The 22,442-nt window shown below is 37.2% G+C and overlaps 1 protein-coding gene across 1 annotated transcript in view; it reads right to left on the reverse strand.

Annotated features, from left to right (window-relative positions):
• The window catches only part of CNTNAP2 (contactin associated protein 2), a 2,010,562-nt gene that overhangs the window by 1,710,105 nt on the left and 278,015 nt on the right, over nucleotides 1-22,442 (reverse strand). The window lies entirely within an intron of this gene.

Genomic DNA, 22,442 nt, shown 5'->3' on the forward strand with positions numbered 1-22,442 from the left:
AGTGTGTGTGTGTATGTGTGTGTGTGTGTGTGTGTGTGTGTGTGTGTGTATACATACATATAATAAACTGCCTACAGCAGGAAGAACCACTGAACAATCAGGAAATTATATAAATATTACATTTATAGTGTTTTGGCTATTTGTATTTGGCAGCATTAGAGAAAACATCTTTTCTGTCTTGGTCCATCTAAAATTCTGAATGTAAATCCATATCTACCATATCTCATTTTTTATCAACTTAAAATATCAACCTAGACCTAAAAACATCTTAACCACTAAACAACTAAGCTTAATTGTAAAATTAAACTATGTGGTCTTCAAGCCCATCAGGGACTTGAGAAGGAATTAAATTAATTATCTGAGTAGACAGGAAGTGCAAGTTAGCAGCTTCCCAAAGGAGAACATGACAGAGAGAGTTTGCTGCCTGAACAGTCAACAAAAGCTCTATAATGTTGGAGCATCATCTTCAGCCTTCTGGCCTAGTAATTCTGACAGACATATTTGTGAGGCAGGAAATATTGAGGACTTGCTTACCCTATCTTGCCAGAGTTTGTCAGTCAACTCTGCCTGTATGCAAACTTGCCCAATTTTAGGCATAAGTGTCTGTGGCAGAAATGAGGACATTGTTCTCAGTGGCTGTTTGTCATGTTTGAAACCATTGCAGGCTGCTTAGGATAATTAAGTAATATAAGTTAATTGCTAGTTGATCAAATGTCAATTACTAGTCTATTTTTATCACAAGAATATACATTCTGGGGTTAACAGATATATTATTCTATAAATATCTAACCTAAAATAGCTAGATAAGGTTTTCAAAAACCTCAGAGACCTACAGAATATGTCATTTAAAGACTTTTTAAATTTTTATTTTAAAGATTCTTTGACAATAAGACAGGTTAACTCCTGGCAACACCCAACCTCCAGCAAAGATGACGATAAGTTTCTTTCTTTCTCTCTCTCTTTCTTTCTTTCTTTCTTTTTTTCTTTCTTGTAGTGATTTGTCACTTAGGAATACTTTGGAAGCTTTCTTAAGCAAAAGGTTTATTTTTGCCACTATTTACAAACAACAACAGCAACAGCAAAACCAAAAACAAAACAAGCAAAAAAAAAAAAAACATATCTAAATACGTGTTTAGTACTTTATGCAGCCAAGTACAACAGCTTGACTAATTCCTACTGATATTTATCAAATTCCACTCAACCTGATAGTCTCTTGACATTTCCCTGATGCTTGAGAGACTGGACCTCATGCTGCTTGCTTGGGTTGCATTCTGCCTCTCTACACTTCCTCCTATGGTTTGTGATGCACAGTTTAGTAGCATTTGTTTTATCTTTTGGGACTTGTGGTAATTTTTTATTATTTTGATATACTTTATTTCTATCTTAAATGTCAAGACCTTTCTTCTTTTCCTTCCCAACTGCCTTTAACTAAGACTCCCTTTTTTTAAATCCCTTGGTATATTTTCTCTTTTAATGATCAATGAACACAATGGCCTATACCATTCACTTAACTCTCCTAAAATAAAAATAGGGTGCTTGTTACATCTATCACTAAGCATTTTAATAAACTTAACACATTCAAAAACATTTCTCCTAGTGTCTCTGAAGTATGTTTAATATCTCAATAACAGAAAACCTTATAAGCTGATACTCCATAATTAGTACTTTAATATAGCAAATATAAATGTATGGTTGTATAAACAGTAGATCAATGTTATTAATATTAATTATCTTTGTTATGATACAAAGAATCTATATATTTACTTGAGATTTATATAAATACTTATATCCTAAGAAAACTCAATAATTCTGAACCATGAAATTAACACTATCAAATACATTCTTATATATCTTGGCAGGAAAAAAGAACCCAAAGCTATTTAATGTGAGAAAGCATTTTCTCTAAAATTGACCAAATTATTTCCTGTAGGACTTACTGAATGGGGTATTCCAAGAGATGGATGAACACTCTGGAAAAATGCAGAGTGATCAATTGAAATGACAACCACATTTAACTTTATCAGAAATGACCTAAAAACCCATTCAGCACAGCCATCTCTTCATTGGCCTGTGTAATAGGCTTGTAATGGAAGAGACAAGCACTACTATGTTAATTATTTAAAGACATTGAAATCAGTCATATCAAAGGCCTGCCTCCCTCTCTTCCCTAGTTTTTCTGGACCAGGGTTTTGGTTTTTGAGAATTGCTACTCTTATGTTTTGAGTGTTTTCTCTGTATACATTTCTGTGTACAGTTTGTGAGCCTGGTATGTGCTGAGACCAGAAGCAGAATTTGGATACTTTAGAAGTGGAGTTTCAGACATACATGAACCACCATGTAGGTCCTAGAAAGAAAACTCAGGTCCTCTGCAAGAGCATCCAAGCCATGTCTCCAGCCTTGTACTAGTTTTCTGGAAGACAACTTAACTATGAAATAAATTCTACAGATTAAAGAACACAAAACCATATAGTAATAATATATTTAAAAGTAAACTGCAAAAGCAACAGTAAATGGAGGCACCAGTGTGTGTGTGTGTGTGTGTGTGTGTGTGTGTGTGTGTATGTGTGTGTGTGTGTGAAAAATAAGTAAGAGATCATAATCTTGAGAGGGAATAGGTGGGATATGAGAGAATTTGGTACGGCAACAGGAGAGAAGTCGCCCATGGAATTTTCAAATATTGTAAAAAGAAAGTATACTTAAATTGTCTTGATAACCCTGCTGTTGATCATTGTATTTCTTTTGTTTTTATTTATTTTTTAATGAGTTAAGTATACTTCCATTGTTGGCAATGAAAGAACATACTGATATAGCCAGGTTAAAGACTGCCAAGTCACACCTTTTCCATTTTTTTTTCAAGATAGGGTCTCTCAATGTAGACTTGGGTGGGCTTGAACTCACAGCGATGTGCCTGCCTCTGCCTCCTGAGTGCTGGGATTAAAGGCGGACGCCACTCTGCCCGGGAACTTTCTCTATTTTAAACAATGAACTCTAATAGAGATGATTTGAACACTGCCGTCATAAAAACTGTTTTAAAGTGAGTGAAGAAATTATCAAATATAACGGTCTTAAAAATCCATTTACAGATATTTTAGTCTACTTAAACTCAGCATTTTCAAAGACTGCTGACCATAGAAAATAAATTCCTATAAATCTATTACTTTATTATTGATAATATTATGTAAGTAGCATGGGTTATAGAGGAGCAGAGTGAATGTTGATTTAGAGATAGTTTATGTTTTCCTCAGAAATTTATACAGAATAATATGCAGATGATATGAAATACATATTATGCTTAAAATTGCTTATTACTTTAGCAGTGGAATTTCTCATTGTGATTCAAGTGAACATTACTGGGAAATACAGCAAAGTGAATGATACAGAAGGAACCTTGGCTCGGGAAGAGAAGCGTGACCACATTTCCTGTGTTTGTGGACAACATGGTGGGCAGTTGACAGATGCAGAGAGCATAGACTGTTGACAAAAAAGTGCTCACTGTGGTCTCACTCCAAACACAAACTTAGTGTCATCAAGCTCTGTGGGGGGATGATGAGGAACTAAGAAACCAGGCACACAATTCTAATGTTTCTAGAGGACTAACCCCACTGGAACACCCTGGGATGCTATTCTCACACGGACACACACATGCAGTGTAGAATTCTGGTACTAGCCAATGAACAGCTTGTGAATCTTGGTCCTCTTCTTCCACCATCTGAGTCTAAGGATGAAAGGTCCTTCATACGGAGGTATCTTTTATATGCTCAGTCATCTCACTGGCTGATCAATGCTTAGATCACCAGAGCAACTCTCTTGGAAGATTGTATAATTCCTGGTTGTGCCATGGCTCTTCTTGCCATAGGTAATCTATTGTATACATGTATAATAATTAAATGTATATGTACAAAACTAAAATAATTATAGAAAAGAATCATACAAGAATCATACAAGATTGCTAATGCATTATGCTAAATGCATTTCAGTTAGACCCTGTTGCTTCATTTTATTTTACTTTCTATTCAAGTGAGATTTGTGGATTTCTTTGCTCTTCTTTTTGAGGTTGGAATTAGGAGGTCTATCTGTCATTCTCACTAGGTATTTTTCCTGACTTCTGCATATTAGAACTGTGGCCCTCATGCTGTCTCAGAAAGTACTTTATGCATTGAACCATCTCCCATTCCTATGCTTTTACCATTCTTTGTTAAAAAATATGTCTAGTGCCAAACTGTCAGCTTTGAAAACGTACATACAAGAAAAATTATGTGGATTCAACAGGTTACATTTAGGAATGCATATGTATATACAAATACAAATATACATGTAATAAAAATTAATTAAAAAAAAGAAAGAGAATGCACAACGTCAGTCCCTCACATGGTCTTAGGATACATGGCTTTCTTGCAAGCATTGTGACAGACAAAGTGCCCGCAAGCATGTATGAATTATTTTCCCTAGGCTTAGGCACTCAGCCAGCTTTAAGGGTGAAGAGCCAACTAAATAACAAAAGCACAGGATCAGTCAAGACACAGGCCTCTGGCTCCAATGACACTTCCCAGACAAGTAGAAGACAAGATGCAAACATTGAAACTTTAATCAACTATGACCTAACAAATAGCAAAGAGCTTCATTCTCTGTATATAATAAAAATGGTAATTCACATTTATTTTAATTATTCCTTTGTGTCTCAATTCCTTAGCCTGTGAAAGGTATAAGAGGTAAGAGAGATAAGCCGTATCCGTTCTCAGTTTTGGGACTGTAAAAATATCTTCAAATATCCACATATTCCAGAGAATTAGTCCATTGTTAGAAAAGGAGTCAGAAAGCAGATTGTGGCTAAAGGATGTCTGTCTAATACTTGATTTCTCTGGGGGCAAAATGAAGCACTTAGGATTCAGTAGAGGGAGTTGATTCTGCCACACATCTATGGAATATGCAGAAGAATCACCTGCCACAAGTAGGTAAAAAAAAAAACTTCACTTTATAGTGCCTGTCTTGGAAGAGGTCAAACTAAATCACTGTAAATAAAGTACAAGTAGTTTGGGACGAATGTTCTCCAGCCAATGGATTCCCAGTGCTGTATGCTTGAACTGGCATGCCAATAATTTGCTTGGGGCTATTCTACATGTACACAATATTGATCCTTTTTGCTATCATCACTCATTTCAGGCACTTAAAAAAAAAAGAAAGTGTAGACCAGGATATGGCTCTGCTGCTGGTAACCTGGCAGAAGGAATGGCCTAAGTCCAGATTCCCTCAAATTGATCCCTGATCCGTAGCCATACAATGGACACACATGCCCCCTATATAAATAATGTACAAAAAGAAGTCTTAGAAAACAAATAACATAATTGTTATGTAAAATGGAATGAAAGAGGATCTAAACACTATCTCCTTTCAGATGGGATGACCTTGAGGCAGAAAATCGAAACTCAAAGACCAATGGCTTCCTTTGGACAAGTTGAAGGGAGCTCTATTGAGGATGCTTTGATGAAGAGGCTCTGACTAGTTATCTGAGCTGTTTCGTGTACCTGGACAAACGAAAAAGAGGTTATGTTGAGCAGGTGAGAAGGCAGCACACTAGGTGTAGTGGCTGTAAAATCAGAGGCTGTGAAAAAAAAAAAAAGTAGTCCCAAACTGTGGGCGCTAATGACATTCAGAAACTGCGACTAACAGAAATCACTGGAATTCAGAGGAGCTTGGGGACCAGAAGGTAACTGCGACAAAACTCTCTAACTCATTTCCACTTGTTCTAACAATCTCAAACAATGGCTACTTTAGATTTTTCTAAGCAAATTTGTTTGTGAGATTTCTCAGCGTTGTGTAACAATTGCAGAAGTAGGCTGCTCGTTTATCTCTTGAGCAAATAAAATTAAGCTAGAAAAATGAATCACTCAATGTTTATTATATGTGTGATAGATCACTGAAGAATAGCCTGTTTTATTATTGAAAGAAAATTAGGGAATATAGGAGGTATTGCTGGTAATTCAAAGAGAAGGAAGAAGAGAAATAGGCAGGGGAAGGACTCGAGTCCACACATGCTTTATTCAAAAACATTTATAGAATCTATATTCATTATGAGATTCATGGGTTTCTTCTGTTCTCTCTCTCTCTCTCTCTCTCTCTCTCTCTCTCTCTCTGTGTGTGTGTGTGTGTGTGTGTGTGTGTGTGTGTGTGTGGTGTGGCTGTTTTTTTTGTTTGTTTTGTTTTGGTTTTGTGCATACACTTTTCTATATTAAGGACCTCATAGCTTTTGGCAAAGGCGCCATGTACTTAGTTCCTTGAGCAACTTAGGCAGATGAAAACACATTGTATTTTTCACTGTGCTTTCTATAGGATTGTCTCTGCAACTCACGGTTAGGGTTAGCATTATGGCTAGTGTTGCTCAGATGCCAAGGGCCTAATTGCTTTAATGAGCTTAAAGCAGGTGTGAATGTATCTTACTCTTCATTCTGCTTTCACACCAGAATGTCTTTACAAGTGCTCTAAAGCTAATACACTGAGTGATACATTGAAATACATTAAACAAAAGTTTCTAATGTGGATTCAGTGTTCTTTTAAAGGAGGTAATCGTGGCTGACAGCTTTAACAAGCTTAGGCAGATGTAAACATACTGCACTATGCTTCCACATAGTAAAATTTCTACAACTGCTGTGTGAAAGCACAGTAAAAACTATAGCATGTTTTCATCAGCTTAAGTGTGCTAAGGGAATTCATCACATCGCATCTACACAAAAAGCAAAGAACTTCTTTGTAAAGACAACTGAATGCACATAAGAAACACTTGTTTAATGTGTTGTCATATATCACGTAATTTGTTAACCTTAGAACTTATTAAGTAAATTTCCCATTCTTCACAGGAGAGAATATTTAACTACACAAAGTTTTCTTCTGATCTTCAATATAATTTATATTAGAAAATGCATTTAATACACTTAATATGCCGGTTTCTTCTGCCAACATTGATATTTGTAATTCCCTTCCAAATTAACATCGTTCTTCATATTCTGATGGGGAAACACAGAGGCTATACTCTGTCTTACAATATTTATCTGCAATGATAAGACTTTTGTGCTATTTTGAGGAGGGAAAATACATTATAGGAAGAGGGAAAAGATACTTCATATACACATAGATAGGTAGATAGACAGACAGACAGACAGACAGACAGACATGTAGATAGGCATGTATATATACTGCCATTATGGTTCAGTGAAAATTATTTTTTCTAATAAAAATATTGGTTTAGTTGGAAAATATAGTTGAGAAAAAACACAAATGGAAAAATGTGTGTTTCCAATGTAGTGCCAAAACCATGTGTACCATATATCAAAGAGATGATTGTGAAAAATAATCTTCTATTTAGGTGACAACAATGCTAAATAGATATTTTATAATCTTCTCAAACATTTTAGTACTTTCTCGTCCACTTGTATTAGCATGCAGTGTTGATGTTAAGTGCCTTTGTGTCAGACCTCCCTCCATCCGTCCCCTCTCTCACACACATATGCACACACATACACACACACATACACACACACACACACACACACACACACACACACACATACACCATGAATAACAGGACATGGAGCCTCAATTAATTGCTAGTTTAGACCACTGTTCTTATAGTGTGCCTATCTGATGGGACAGGATGTCTTCACATTTCAAGGCTATGGGAGGATTGCTTTCCATACAGCAAATAGTGTCTTTTCTTTGGTTTTGGAGTTAATGGAAGGGTGTTGGTGAACAGCCAAACATTATAAAGAGGAAGGGAAGAGAGTAGAATAGAAGAATAGATGCATATTGGGATTACAAAATGTGCAGCAACTACTCTGCAGGGAAATGGGGACTTGATTCAATCCAACAGAAAAACCTCAAGATTACTTTCTCATCTTGTATTTTTTTTCTCATTTTGGCTTCATTTTTCCATTTCTGTTTTGCTTTCATTGTATTTTTCTTCTCATCTTCAAACAATATCTGCTCTTCTATGAAACCCTCCCTCTACTGCCCTGGAGAACTTGGGGGCTACAGGTCTGTCTGACCTGTAATGGAGGTAGGGGGAAGGTTTAAACATATCTGTGACACCATGACCAAACACACCTGATGGCAACAACTTAAGGGTGCGCAGATATTTCAGAAAGTTTCCAGTGCATCATGGTATGGAATATAAGTAGCAATTCAGCAGAGGAAAGTAAAAGAATGCACTCAGTTCAACCTGAGATGGGAAGTTCATTTCCTCAAACTGAGCCTCATCATCCAAGAACAAATGAACTTGCCTTTCAGGGTCTGAGAATCAGCTTTTACACTGGCACATAGGCATAAGGGAGGGCTGGGCTTCACCAGGGCTAGAAACTGCTTTTCTAAATGCAGATAAGCCAACTGCTGCTTTTGTGACTTCCAGGTTGAGCGCACCTTATATGGGTGGGCTACTTTCCAGAAAATCATGGGCTACATTTTCTGGAAGCTCAAGGTTATGTTTTACGGTCCTGATTTGGGAGTTCGAGGATTCCTTTAGGGAGTTGCTGGTACCATTAGCAGCCTAGTCTGTCGTAATGGGAACTTCAAGCAGTTGCTAGATCACAACTAGACATGAAATAATCATATATAAACCCAGGCAAGGCTGCCATCTTCCAAACTCTGCCATTAGCACCTAATATTACCAGCCTGGACTCATTTCTTCCTCCCCAAATCATTCCACCAAGTCAATGAAAATACGTTCACCATGTGAGCCTGTAGGCGACATTTCAGATTCAAAATATAACCTACAGTCTCTGTTTCATCCTTTTTGTATTTGTGAGGTTATTTCCTCTAAAGAACTGTGGGAAACAGTCAGCCTGGCTTTGAGTAAGTTATAGGCATTTTAGAAATATTACTCACTGCTGAACTATTTGGAAAAAGATGCCACAGGAGCTGACCAAACGGTTTGCAGAGATCAATGATGCGAACCAAAATGCTATTAAGGCAACAAATTGTTCACCACACAAAGAGCAAATAAGTTTTTCCCAATGTCAAGAACTCGTGCGGGCCTCATATATATTTATCTTGTATTAATGGTAGATCTTGAGGGCAAATTCTGCTTTCCTGAGAGTGTGGTGGGTATTCTCTGGTGTGTCCTATACAATATCCAGCTCTGAAAAGAGATATCCTAAGAACAAACTGTATATGAGGAGTGGGTCCAAAGAAAATATTAGAGCAGTGTTATTTCTATAAGACAAACAACTGGAGATGGATTGCAAAGATCTTGTGAGGAAAGCTCACCAAAGTCGGAAATGAAAGTAAACAAGTCTTTGGTTCAAAGGACCTTTCCCTCTAGTCTTAAACTGAGGACAGGAGTGTAACTGTGTGTGTGTGTGGGGGGGGGGTGGTGGGGAAGAGAGTCACATCTGTTTTTCTTATCAGCTGTCAGAACAGGAGTCAGAGCCTGCAAATGCCTTCATTCTCATTCAGAGACCTTACTGAATAATGAGAAGAAAAACTGTAAGGAGCAACCAAAAAGAAATGAGAACTGATAAATTATACATCAAAGCAGGTCTCTGCTTGCGGGCAAAGTAGAGATGAACTGGTTTGTTTACAAAGACGTGTTAAGGAGCCAGGTAGTGATGTCAACAGATATATCTCCATTGAAAAGCTCTGGGCTGGAGAGAGGGTTCAGTTGGTAAAGGCACTTGCCTGATGACTTGAGTTCAAGCCCCTGGAATCCCCATGGGTGACTGAAAGAAACTGAATCCTACAGGCTGTGTTCTGATTTCACTAGACATGCTATAGTGTGGACAGACTTATCTAAAACAATAAATTTAAATAATAAATATCTAAGAAAAATAAAGTATAGCCAATTCCAAAGCTTGTTTGAACTATATTTCAGAAACTGAGTTATATGTGAAGGGGTGGAGAAGTTTCTTATATTTTGTATTTCTAGTTCATTTTTAGCCATGAAGGGGTAGATAAACACCAATCAGCTGACACCGCTTTTCTTTTCCCAGGGCATTAGCTTACAGGTGACCATTTGTAATGGTTATGTGCATCTTAACACCCTAAGAGTGCACATACTTAGGTTATCTCTTCCTAGTTCCCACGCATTTTCACAAGCTCCAAATCCTAACCTGAAGGTGTTTCTCAGCTCTGACCAGAGACCAGGTACTAAATCCTGACTCTTCCCCTTGCTTGGAGTAGGAAGCCAATCAGCCTGTATTTGCCTAACCCACTTTTCCTCAGCTTTCTCACAGTTTTTAGAGAATAATTTTTCTTAAACTTTGAATTTTTCACAGAGCAGTAAACAAAGGATCATAACAGATTTCTGTCATGCATTTTGGACTGTATTCAGTTTTACCGAGGCACAATTGACAAAGAATGATGTATATTTATTGTATACAATGATATATATTGGTGTGTGTGTGTGTGTGTGTGTGTGTGTGTGTGTGTGTGTGTGTGTATAATGTGGGATGATCATGTCAAGTGACGTGACATTTTAACCATCACATATACTTTGGCCATGGCAAGAATATTAAAGATCTAATGTCCTAACAATTTAAAGAACATTTTTGAGATATTTAACTATATTTGTTATGCTGTACAGTAGATCTGAAGAAGTGAAACTCTGTACCAATTAAACCAATATCCCATCATACTGTGTCGTCAACTGCATCCTCTGGCCACAACCATCCCACTGTCTTCATTGTGAGATCTATTCTGAGAGGCTCCACATGTGAGTGACTTGGACAGTACTTGTCTTTCTACATGTGCCCATTTTTACTTAGGTTCCTGTCTCCTTGTTTCGCTCACATTACTGCAGATGACAATATTTTATTTTGGATAGCTGAGTGAGGACACCATTGCATATATTACTCTGTATTACTTTATATATATCCACCCATTGTTGGGCACTGAGGTTGAGTCTTGGCTACTCTACACAGTTCTGTAAATATCAAAGTAGAAAAATAGATGATAGATACATAGATGAATAGATATGTAGATATATGCATATATGCTGTTATGTACATAATATTATAAGAAAAATTATGGAGAGAGAAAAGTCCCAAATTTGTAGCACAAGCTGGGTTTTCTGCCTGACCCAGAAAAGCAGATGGTCTGGATCAACTTGATACAGGCTGATGGAGAATTCTCTCTTCTTCCAGAGAAGTGTTTCCATGATGCTATGGATATTAAATGTTAATATCCTACCAAGCTTCATCACAGAAACTTTTTGAATAAAGCTCATGCCTTGTGTCCCTGACAAAGTGACACATAAAAGTAGCCATCACAGAGTGTATAAAACTACCCTTCAAAACGCATGGGTCATTTGTTCTAAGAACCTCTGTAGGCACCAGAATCTAAGCATGCTAAATTCTCTTATTCAACATATGTAGTATTTCCACAAAGCTTATGTGCATTCTTCAATATTCTATAAATCATCTCTGGATTACTTACATGCCTACTAAAATGCAAGATCACATCAGTGCATTGTTTAAATAAAAATAATCAGAATATAGTGAGGTTTAGCACACCTAATATTTTCTTTTCCCTTTGGTGCTGAGAATCAAAATTGTACCAAGTGAGTGTGCTACATCCCTATGCCAACACACAAGTTTTACAAAAATACTTCTGTTGATGGTTGGTTGAATCTGTCTCTATGTAACCCATGGATATACATGAACAGTTGTGTGTGTGTGTGTGTGTGTGTGTGTGTGTGTGTGTGTGTGTGTGATGTATATGACCTCTTACATTCTTCAGAAAGAAAGTGTTGCTCCTTTTAAGCCTACTTCTTCATTTTCTAGAATATATGACAAAACTATAAAACTAAATGAATGAAATGTATGATTATGACTTGATCTTTTTCATTATACATTTCTGGTATAATTGAGTATTCAGTGGCATACAAGCTCATTTTATAGATGTCTGCAATTAGCTCATGCCTGTGTTAGGATCACGTGTTATCAAAGTACCTTTAGTTATAAATGTATGGGGAACCATCAAGATGTCTTGGTGCATAAAGATATCTCACAGAATCCACATGGTAGACAGAAAGAAGACTCTCAAGTTGTCCTCTAGCCAATACGTGCTTTTTGGCACGTACATAACCCCCTACACAAAATCGATGGCATTTTAAGTGGAAAATAGTATTTTAATGGGCTTATAGTTTCAGAAATGTTGGCATTATCCTAAATCTTGACGCATCCCTGCTGATGAATTTTCTAGTTGTAAGTATTATTCATCATGTGAACTCCCTTGATATCACACTCTGTTTCAGCTCCTAAAACCATCACAGCTCGGTCCACATTATGCCTCTCACATGTTCGTGCTTCCTGTAAGGACCACAGAAGTGTTGAGAATATGAAATCTCACTCGACACTTCTAAAAATACTCCCACGATTGCAGAGTTGTCTTCCAGGCACTTATCTTAAATCACAGCTTGACTTTGCATTTAGCAAATGACAAATAATGATACTAATCCCTCAGTCTCCATCCCATAGTGCGTTCCACATCAAAATATTTAAATAACTCATCTGAATAAGGTTAATAATGTAAAGACTAAAGAATCGTACAGTGGGATTTTAAAGCTGTATTAAAATAATCCTTAAAGAATAAAAATGCATTTTCGGCGAACAAAGCTTAAAGACTTGTCTCTGAGACATTGATGTAAGATCATTTCTGTGAGAGTCCTTCTTGTTTTTTTCCTTTGCATTGACTGTGAGCCTGTTATATCAAAACCAGATATGACTTTTTTAATATATAGAAAACTCAAGGACCTAGGGAGACATGCCTGCAGGAAACAAAACAAAAGAAAAAAAACCCAAAACAAATAAAAACAAAACAAAACAAACAAAAAAAAGATGAACTGGTTCCAGGTGACCTTTTTCAATTTGGGTACAAAAATAAAGGCAGCCCTGAAACCTTTCAGGATCCCTTAAGATCCCTTAAGAACTGGAGGGTTAAAGAGGGGTATATAAAGATCAAATCCTCAAAGGGCATAATCTAAGCCTAAAAAGCTCCCAGTTGGAGAAGTTGGTCTATTCTCGGGAGCAGCGAGGCCCATGCTGGGATTTGCGAGGCTCAAGGATCTTTATGAGAAGACAAGGTCCCAAGCAGAACAAATTCCTTGTATCTAGGCTTCCAGGCTGGAATGAATCCAGGCTTTACATTCTATTTCCAGTCCTATCAAGTGGCAACCCTCGGTAGCACTCCTGAGTTACAGGGCTGCAGAGATGTCTGCACATTTCTTCCTATGGTTTGAGAGCCGACCGCATGGTGTTTTGACTTTCCAGATAGTTCTGCTCAATTCGTTGAAGACAATAAACAGCATATAATTTAGTCATCTTACTTCTAGTTCTAGAAGTCAACTTTTCTTTCAGACTCCAAATGGTCAGTAACAACCTGATACTGGCTCCAAATCTTCATTGTGGAAATGAGTAATGGATTTCATTGTTGGCAACAGCACAATGAAAAAGAACACACTTCCCCTCTATTAAAAATGTGCACGGACTCGAGTGTTGTTTTTTGCTCAGATATTGTTTTATTTTTGCCAAGGCAGTGTAACTTCATAAGACCATAGTGTAGAAGTCCCAGTGAGATATAAACTGCATAAGGGTGCTTACCACAAAGCCTGAATGTTCCATACCCATGTATCACAAGGTAGAAGGGGAACTCGGATTTCTAAGCTTTTCACTGACCTCTACAGGTGCCCTGGGACACATGGAGACCAAATTTAGAATAAATGGATCTGATGTTCTCTATATGTCATGCTTAAATTTATTTTAAGGCCACACTTGTATAATGTTTCTATTTTAACTTTTTCCTCCCACTGACAGTTTGCTTTAATGAAAGGACAAAGAGCAACTGACCACTGAGTTCATTGTAATGAGTTTGCAGTCAGCGTTAGAAGCTATTTAAGTATTAAGCTATCAAGTTATAGTCCATTTCTACCATAGAAACAAAAAATAACAACAAGAGTTTACTTTTTCCACTCTAAAGTGTGTTTCATTTCCTATCACACACAGGTACTATCATTTCCTCCAACATAAGACACTGTGAGTTCTAAAATCAAACCAATTTTGTGTGGAAAAAAAGAAATTCTTAGATGGATTAAAGGTAAAATAAGACATGATGCTGCCTGTCCCTTTAACCAGATGTTTGACATTACTTTCAGTTTGCATTCCCTGTAAAGGAACACACATATCTCTTGGTAACTAATACCTATCCTCTGATACTTGGATCACACAGAAGACAATGTAACTAGACATGTTAACGTGTAATAGAAAAGCAGTGTTTTGTCTCAAAGAAAATAGGAAGGTTGGCTAGAAAAACATGTCAGGCAGAAGGATGCTTTATCAAGAGGAAGAGATGGCTCTGTGAGCTATAGTGACTGCTGACAAACCTGAAGCCTCATGAGCTGTTTTTGGCTCTAAGGACCATCTCATGGAAGGAGAAAATTGTCTATCACAAGTTGTCCTCTGAACCCTACATATGTGCCACAGCCCATTTCCCACCACAATAAATGAATAAATAAAATATTAAAAATTTTAAAATAAAAATACTTTCCTAAGTCAGGAATGCAGTAATATCAGACATGAATTCAAAGCAGAGTGTGGTTTCTTTTTGTAGATCCTTATTAAGATCTTTCTTTGGCCATGAGCTTCTCGGGTGAAAGAGAAAAACAGGGTAAGGGGAAAATCCAAGGAGTTCATTTCTACAAAGTCCTCTAAAGCCCTAGGAACATGTGGAAGAGGACTCAGAAATAATAAATGAGTTTGAAGATAGGGAAAAGTTATGTGAAATGCTAGCTTCAGACCAGGACATGGACATTTTTAATCATGACCTGACAGCATGTGCCACTGCTTACACAAAACTCAGCCTGGGAACAGCCGAGCTTTTATCTTTGAGGAATTTCTAGGATCCTATCAATACCTGATGAGCCAAAGATGGCCGATGGATTATGATGGACAGACATTGTCTTCAGTTGTACCCTCACCTTAATTCTAATTTCAAGGTCAAATGATGGTCCTGGTTAAAAATCAGTGGGTCCCAAGACAAAAGAAAGATATATTAATGATAAAAAGGGCCATTTGGGAGATAGGGAATAACAGAAGTAGGACGGTGAAGGTTAGCAAGAGTGGGAGGGGCATAAAAGAGGTTGGATGGCGGTTAAACAAGGTAATATGTGTATATGGATGGATTTGTCAAAGAACAAATTACTTGCTGAAAATGAAAGAAATATTCTTCAAGGCTTTGTGGTTTTTTTCATAATTGATTTCCATAAGTGTGTTCACATACGATTGTTAGATGATAGCATAGTCCTAACAGGAAGGTATAGAAGAAAATAATAATGGCAAAAGGGCTTGATGTAGCATTACTGAGTGTGAGACGATCTCTAGATATCTCATGATGGTGGAAATAGAACTGTTTCTAAACAACTCCACATTCGAAGCAAGGACAGACACCAGTAGCAGAAGGAAACCAGAAGGCATGGTAGTGTTGGTACTGGGCACTGCCATGGTGGTTTAGACAAGGAGAGGAACTGTGAGGAAAAAGTACCATTCCTGCATAGCAGATAGTGTTTCTAAGTTACTACAAATTAATCATGTTTATTTTGTTCACCAAATTTCATCAGCCAACCTAGCTATGTATTAAGTAATCTATCTCATTTTGGTTTGGCATCACTTTGACAGCTCAGCAATTTAGTCATTATACCTCTGCTTTGTGAATAAAATTATTCAATGTACCTGAAGGAAACTCATATTGATTAGCCAGTTAGTACCCTATTCTTAGTGTGGCCAATAATTAAGCAGGAAGATTTTTATTATCTTCTCAAGTTTCTGAATATATGGTGTAACTTTCCAAAGATGTGTTATCTATTTGAAAGCTGTAAGTCTGTCCTCATTGGAAGACCATTATGTAAGGGTCACTGAATTTTATGAATACATTTATAGTTTCTTTTAGTTTTAATTGGTATGGAAAGAACTTCGCATACTTCAGAAGTTCAATTTGTTAAGTTTGGACATATGCGCAAATCTTGCCACAACCAAGATAATAGATGTATCTAAAGCCACTCAATGCTAAGGGCCATGGTATTTTATTGCATACCTTTAATACTTAAAAGTCATGATTGCATAAGATTTCCCTGGCTTTGTAGCTTTTTAGTAAACTAAGTTTTCTCCCTATTACTCCACTTAGTCCAAAACTTGTTGGACTTAGACCTAGCAATGAATGCGATCAGAGAGACAGATGAGTGGAGACATGCAGGAAAGTGCACCAGGAAATATTAGGCTGTGGGATTCTGTTGGTTCAGGAGATCTAAAGTTAAGGTTACAATTCAATTTCAAGGGATGATTTTATGAAGCATGTTTTGTTTTTGCATAACATCATGAGCAAGGAGTTAGTCAAAGGATTTCACCATTTTTGAAATCTACAATGTTACGTCACTGAGATGAATCAGTAGGTAAAATTGCTTGCCACAAATGCCAGAAAACATGAGTGTGACTTCTGGAACCCATGGTGTAGGAAAGAAGAGATCCCCAGGAGCTACCTTCGGACCATCACATATGAGCCATTGCAAACATACACAGAGGTGTACATGTAAAACTTTAAAAAATAAATCCATGATATTTGTTCTTCTTATTTCAAACACAAAGATATTCCTATTGGTTACTTAATTTGATAATATTCCCTTGTATTAATTAGATATTTCATTCATTATGTCTTATCTGTCATACTGGAGAACTTACAAGGATATAATAATCAATAAATCATATTTAAAAGTTCAAGTCTTCGAGAAGAAACCTGAGTGCAAAAAAATGACTCTAATAAAATAGTTCCTATGTAACGTTGACGCCAAGGGATAAAGAAGTTAAAATGAAGCTAAGGAAACACTCACTCAGCTCCTTCTAGCAATGGGGTTTCCATCTCACAATAATTTTCAGAGAAAGGTGCTATATAAGCTGTGTTTTTTAAAAACGCATATATGTTTGGCAAGTGCAACACTGAGTAACAGAAAGCTCACTCTAGACACAAAAGCAAGATCGACTTTAAAGTCTAGGAATCAGTACGAGATGAAATTGTACGTTTTGTCTTTCAAAAGTATTAAGTTTAAAATGAAAACAACAAAGTATTGAGACACATATGAAGCTCTTGTGAGGGCAGGACACTGCTTAAATTCTTGGCCCAGGTGTGGTGCTTCTCACTGTACAGTAGAGTTAGTGGAGTGGTAGAGGGATCAGGCAGTCAGTCTGCTAGTCCCACTGTGGGCACAGCATGAGCATAGGAGACCTCACAGCCTGCCTCCACAGAGTCACACTTCTTCCAACTAGGAAGAACTCCCTATGGCCAAGCATTCAAACGCATGAGCCATACCTATATAAACCAGCACAGATTCTAGTGATAAATACCTTGAATAATGTTCATATCTTAAAATATGAACATATCCTAACAGATATGAACAAAATCAAGTCATATAAATTGAACTGTTTGCTACACTATCTGGCTTTGTGTATAGAAGTTAGGTCATATAAGGATGTGTCATCTTCCTTCCCCTAAATGTGAGGAATCTATGCCTGAGCTGGAAGGATGATGTAATGTCTCACTCATCACTAACAGTAACCTGACTGCATCACAACCAGATAAAACTGTGACCACTTTTTGGGAGGCTAAGGTAGGAATATTCGAGACAGGGTTTCTCTGTGTAAAAGCCCTGGCTATCCAGGAACTTGCTTTGTATACCAGGCTGACCTTGAACTCCTGAGTGCTTAGATTAAAGGAATGGGTCATCACTGGCTGACACTTTTAAAGCCATGTTTACCATTTTAATAAAGGGGCATCCATGAAATAAACACAAATCTGTTGATGTCACCATGTTAACCATCGTTCCTTTTTTTTACATACTCTTTTTGTTACTCCTCATATCATAGGTGCCCAGGGTACCTAACTTCTATCAAGGATTTCCAGTTTTATTCTGCATGAATCATATGAGGTCTTCTCTAGTTTTCTTTTGACTCCAGTCTTGACCCATTGGATTTCCAAATAAGACATATATAATAAGACTATGAAAAATATAAAGAAAGGCAAATGCAAGCTGGAGACATTGGAATACCAGGAGCAACATGGCAGTGAATTTTTGTCTTATATAAAAAATTTTATTATTTTTTCGTAGATAGAGAATTCTTTGAAAAATTTTAGAATACTACTAGATAAGTGAGGACAAATCTACAAAATTCAGCTTTCTCTAACTAAAGAGAAATAAAAGATATGCCTATGAAGACAAGAAAGTTAACAGTATTCAACTTACACTACCCAACCTGGATGGGAAAATCCACTTCCATGTTTATTAGCACTGGCTTTGTAGGGATACTGGACTGTTACACTCAGTGCTGTCACCAGGCCCCTACCTAAGCCATGGAGGGAGCAATCACAGAAGGAGGAAGTTAATTTACTTATCACTTACTCAAAAGGAATAAAGAATTTCTATTTCTTCTCTATCAGTACAGTTGAGGCTTGATGAGGAGCCTTAAAGAGAAGCCATGCGTAGGAAGAAAGAAGAAATACCAGAGACTAATTCAGGCACCCTGGCATTCAAGCTTATCTGAAAGTGGGGCTGAAACCCTACATCAAATAAAAGCTTTGATATTCATGGCACACAGAAAACCAAATACTTAAATGATGGACTCACCAGATGAAAGAAAACTTAAGGAAGACTTGATTAGAAAGACAGAATGGTGTAAAAAGGAACTAGCCAATGGCAAGAGAGAGAGAAAAGACACAAGAGGAAACAAAAATACGTCTCTGGAACTCAAATCACTACAGGGAAGGACGGAGTAGACATGTCATTATTTGTATCACCAAAAGCAGATGAGAAAGAGTGAAGCTGACCCTCAGGAATAGTGGCAGGCATGGGTTTTCGAGTCCTGTAGACCATCATGAGTTTCTATAAAAGGAATATGATGGTGGATGATCTGATGGATAGGAGTGGAGCCTAGAATTAAAGACAACACAGCTATCATTTAAGTGATGGGTATATGGGTCCCAGATATAAAGTAGTACATTAACATTGTACCATGCTTATATTTCATATATGTATGTATATCTATTTATCTGTACCTATGTCTATCTATCTATCTGTCTATCTATCTATCTATCTATCTATCCATCCATCTATCTACATATACAAACACACACACACACAAGAATGTTGTTTTGATTTCTCTGTTGTAATAAAAGCCAATACCACAAATAAAAGCTCACAGATTTACATCCTCGTTTTCTTAAATATGGATTATACGATCATTCAAAGATTAAGAATTAAGGAAGTAAGAAAAAAAAGTGCCTGTTCAACTTGAAAACCAGAATGGATTTTTTTTGATAGAACTTAATCTTGATTTCCAGAAGAAATAAGTAAAATAATCTGATACCTTACTTTGTCATAAATAATTTATTTGAGGATCTGGAGACTCGGTGTAGTAAATAAATCAGTATGTGAATTCTTAGTACATTCTAAAGTAGGATTTCTGGAACAGACCTATAATTTTAGCATTTAGGAGGCAAAACGTTGCAAACCTCTAGAGTTCACCTGCCACACAGACTGATCTAGTCATGAAGTCCAGGCGTGGTGAGAGATTCCTTCTCAAAAGGTAGTATGTGGAGTGGAAGAGGAAGGCAGAAACATTGGCACCTGGCCTTCAAATTCATGGATGAGCACATGGGTGTGCATCTGCACATACATGCACACACAGAAAACATCAAATTGTCTCTATATCAATAAATCATAGTAGACAAATTTTAAAAGTGAACATTTTAGGCTTTAGGAAGGTCCTCACAATTTGGCCAGTCTAATAACAGCATTGCCTTTCCCTCAAAATTTACCTAAGTTCTTCTCATATCTAATGTGTGAAGTTTGCTGTGGGAACAATAAAAAATATCTCTCATTTTGTTCACTAAACTTTGATTCTTAGAATAATTGTGCTGTGACATACATTCTCAATTAAGCAGTAAGAATTAAGCCCAGAGCAGCATTTAAAACCATGTTAGCACATCCATTTATCTCCTCAATTTTACACTCAGCACAAATCTAACAAAAGCATAGGAATTTAAAATGTGACTTGATTTAAATGACATGACCTATTTTCTAAGGCAAAATGACAACTGCCATTGTAAGATATCACTATATTAACTTATCACTAAAACAGATGACTTGGGCTGGAGATATAGTTCAGCACATAGACTGCTTGGCTAGAATGAAGGGTGCCCTGATGTTGCTAATCCTTACTGCTGCATAAACAAGGAATGATGATAAATAGCTATAGTCTCAGTGTTTGGAAGGTGGACACCACCATATCATAGCCTTTTGGATGGTTCAGCTGGCAAGGGCTGTGACCACCAGACATCAGCAACGTGAACCTGGGACCCAGATGCTAGAAGGAGAGACCTAACTAATGAAAATTGTCCTTGTGAGAAACTAGGAGTTAGATAGATTCCCTCATATAGACACACACAGGGAGAAGGACCATGACCTCACAATAAAGACTGCAAATTTCCAAGACAGCTGGATCCTTCCTCATTCTTGACCTGAGCCAAAAGCCTACTAGCTTAACACAAAAGCTATGCGGCCTCTTTCTTCTACTAACACAGTTTCCTGTTAATGGACTGGCTCAGAAAGTTCAGGGACAGATCAGAACATGTTTACACACCACCTGCTGGCCCAACAGATACTCTCTTCAGACTGGAACACTTTTAAATTAGTGGAGGAAGATTGATCCAAAACTTTAAAAAAAAAATACCCAGCTCTCAAAGAGATGCTGGTCTTGGGCTTCCTGACACCCAACCTGAGCTTTGCAGAGGATCTTTCTTTCTGTGTGGCTGCTGTGTGTGTGTGTTTCCAAAGCCTGAATGAAAGTTTCTCTTTTCAGCGTGATTGTGGGTGTTGCTGTCTGTCCTGTGCGAGGTTTTCCTTGTTGCTACCTGTCTCACTCTAGAGAATTTTTCTGCCATTTCTTTCTATTCCCATGAGAGAAAACAAACCTGATCAATGTAATACTTTACCTTTACACACATGTGATGATACCTATACACACATATGAACATATATGCACACACACAAATAAATAAATGTAAGTACAAGTAAAATATAATTTTGCCAAATAAAAGCTGAAGAAAATATCATGCTTTATTAAAACTATTGCTTCAGTTTGAAAGCCGAAAATGTTTTTAATTATTATGCTTCATGTGTAACTGTGCATGAACCAGTCTTGTGGGTACTCCAACCCTATATCTGGCTCCTAGGATTTTTTTATGACATGAAGCAGGAAGAGTGATGACGTGTTTTGATGAACAGGAGCAGAGCGCACAGATGACTACGTCATGCATTTTTAGTCACTTTCTAGGCATCTAAGTAAGTCCTTTCAGCACTGCTCAGGTGTCCTGTGGGATAATAAATATTCAGTGCTGAAAATAAATCAGTATTTGGCCAACACACACTGAGAGCCACCTTAACAAGCTTCTCACTGGTTGTAAGTGTTCAGTGTTTTGCAGGCTCTTTTCATTTCTCTCCTAGACCCAATTGGCCTTTTTCTTAGCTCAGTGACCAAGAGGAGAAGGATAATAGGGATTTGTTATACGAATAAATGTTCACTGGACTGAAACTGATACCACAGTGCTCTATTGCTAGGGTGGGCACAAAAATTATTCTTTTCTTTCTGCCATGCCTTTAGACTTCAGGCTTATAGATCTAGATTATACTTTTGACAAGAGATTTCTCTAGATAGGTTTTCAGCTACATGAGATATGGAAGTATCCACACTCACCATGCACCTCTTTGATTTAGTTCTGAATAATAACTTAGCAGCTGTTACCAGGATTGTTTTGCAGTCACTGTGCTCACTCCACAGCACACAACAATACCATGATTATTATTAAAGAAACAGTTTTCCTTTTAAAAGCAGTACTTTGTATTCAGGTAGCCTCAGGATTAAAAGTTAAATTCCTCCAGGTAATGCTGTCTCTGGTAATCTTTATCAATTCATATGCAAGAAAAATTCATTTAGTGAGACAGACAGACCTAGGATACTTTTCAGCTCCTAAGGTACTGTGGGTCTTATTTTTCTCAAAGCAGGAATCACCAAGAAGCAACTTAGTCATATTGCCAAGACTGATCCTGGTCCTCGCACAATAGTTAAGATAATATATTTCTCCAGGTGTTGTCTTCAATCAGTTTCCTACCAAAGATACTCAGACTCTACTTAGTAAGAAGAAAAGCTACAAATATGTGGCTCAACTTCATGTCAAGCCACCTTTCATGAAAGTGTCTTCTTTCATTTTTGCAGTAAAGAAGGACTAGATGAAAGTCTCTTCACTATTCATTCTTTGCTTGCCCACACCGTTCTCCAATGTTTGATGTGATTACTTCTTATACATTTTTAAATGTTTATAAAATAAAGATACAGTATTGTACAATGTCTAGATAATGTAAATGC

Source organism: Acomys minous (genome assembly GCF_964271855.1).
Source record: "Acomys minous genome assembly, chromosome: 6".
NCBI lineage: Eukaryota > Metazoa > Chordata > Mammalia > Rodentia > Muridae > Acomys > Acomys minous.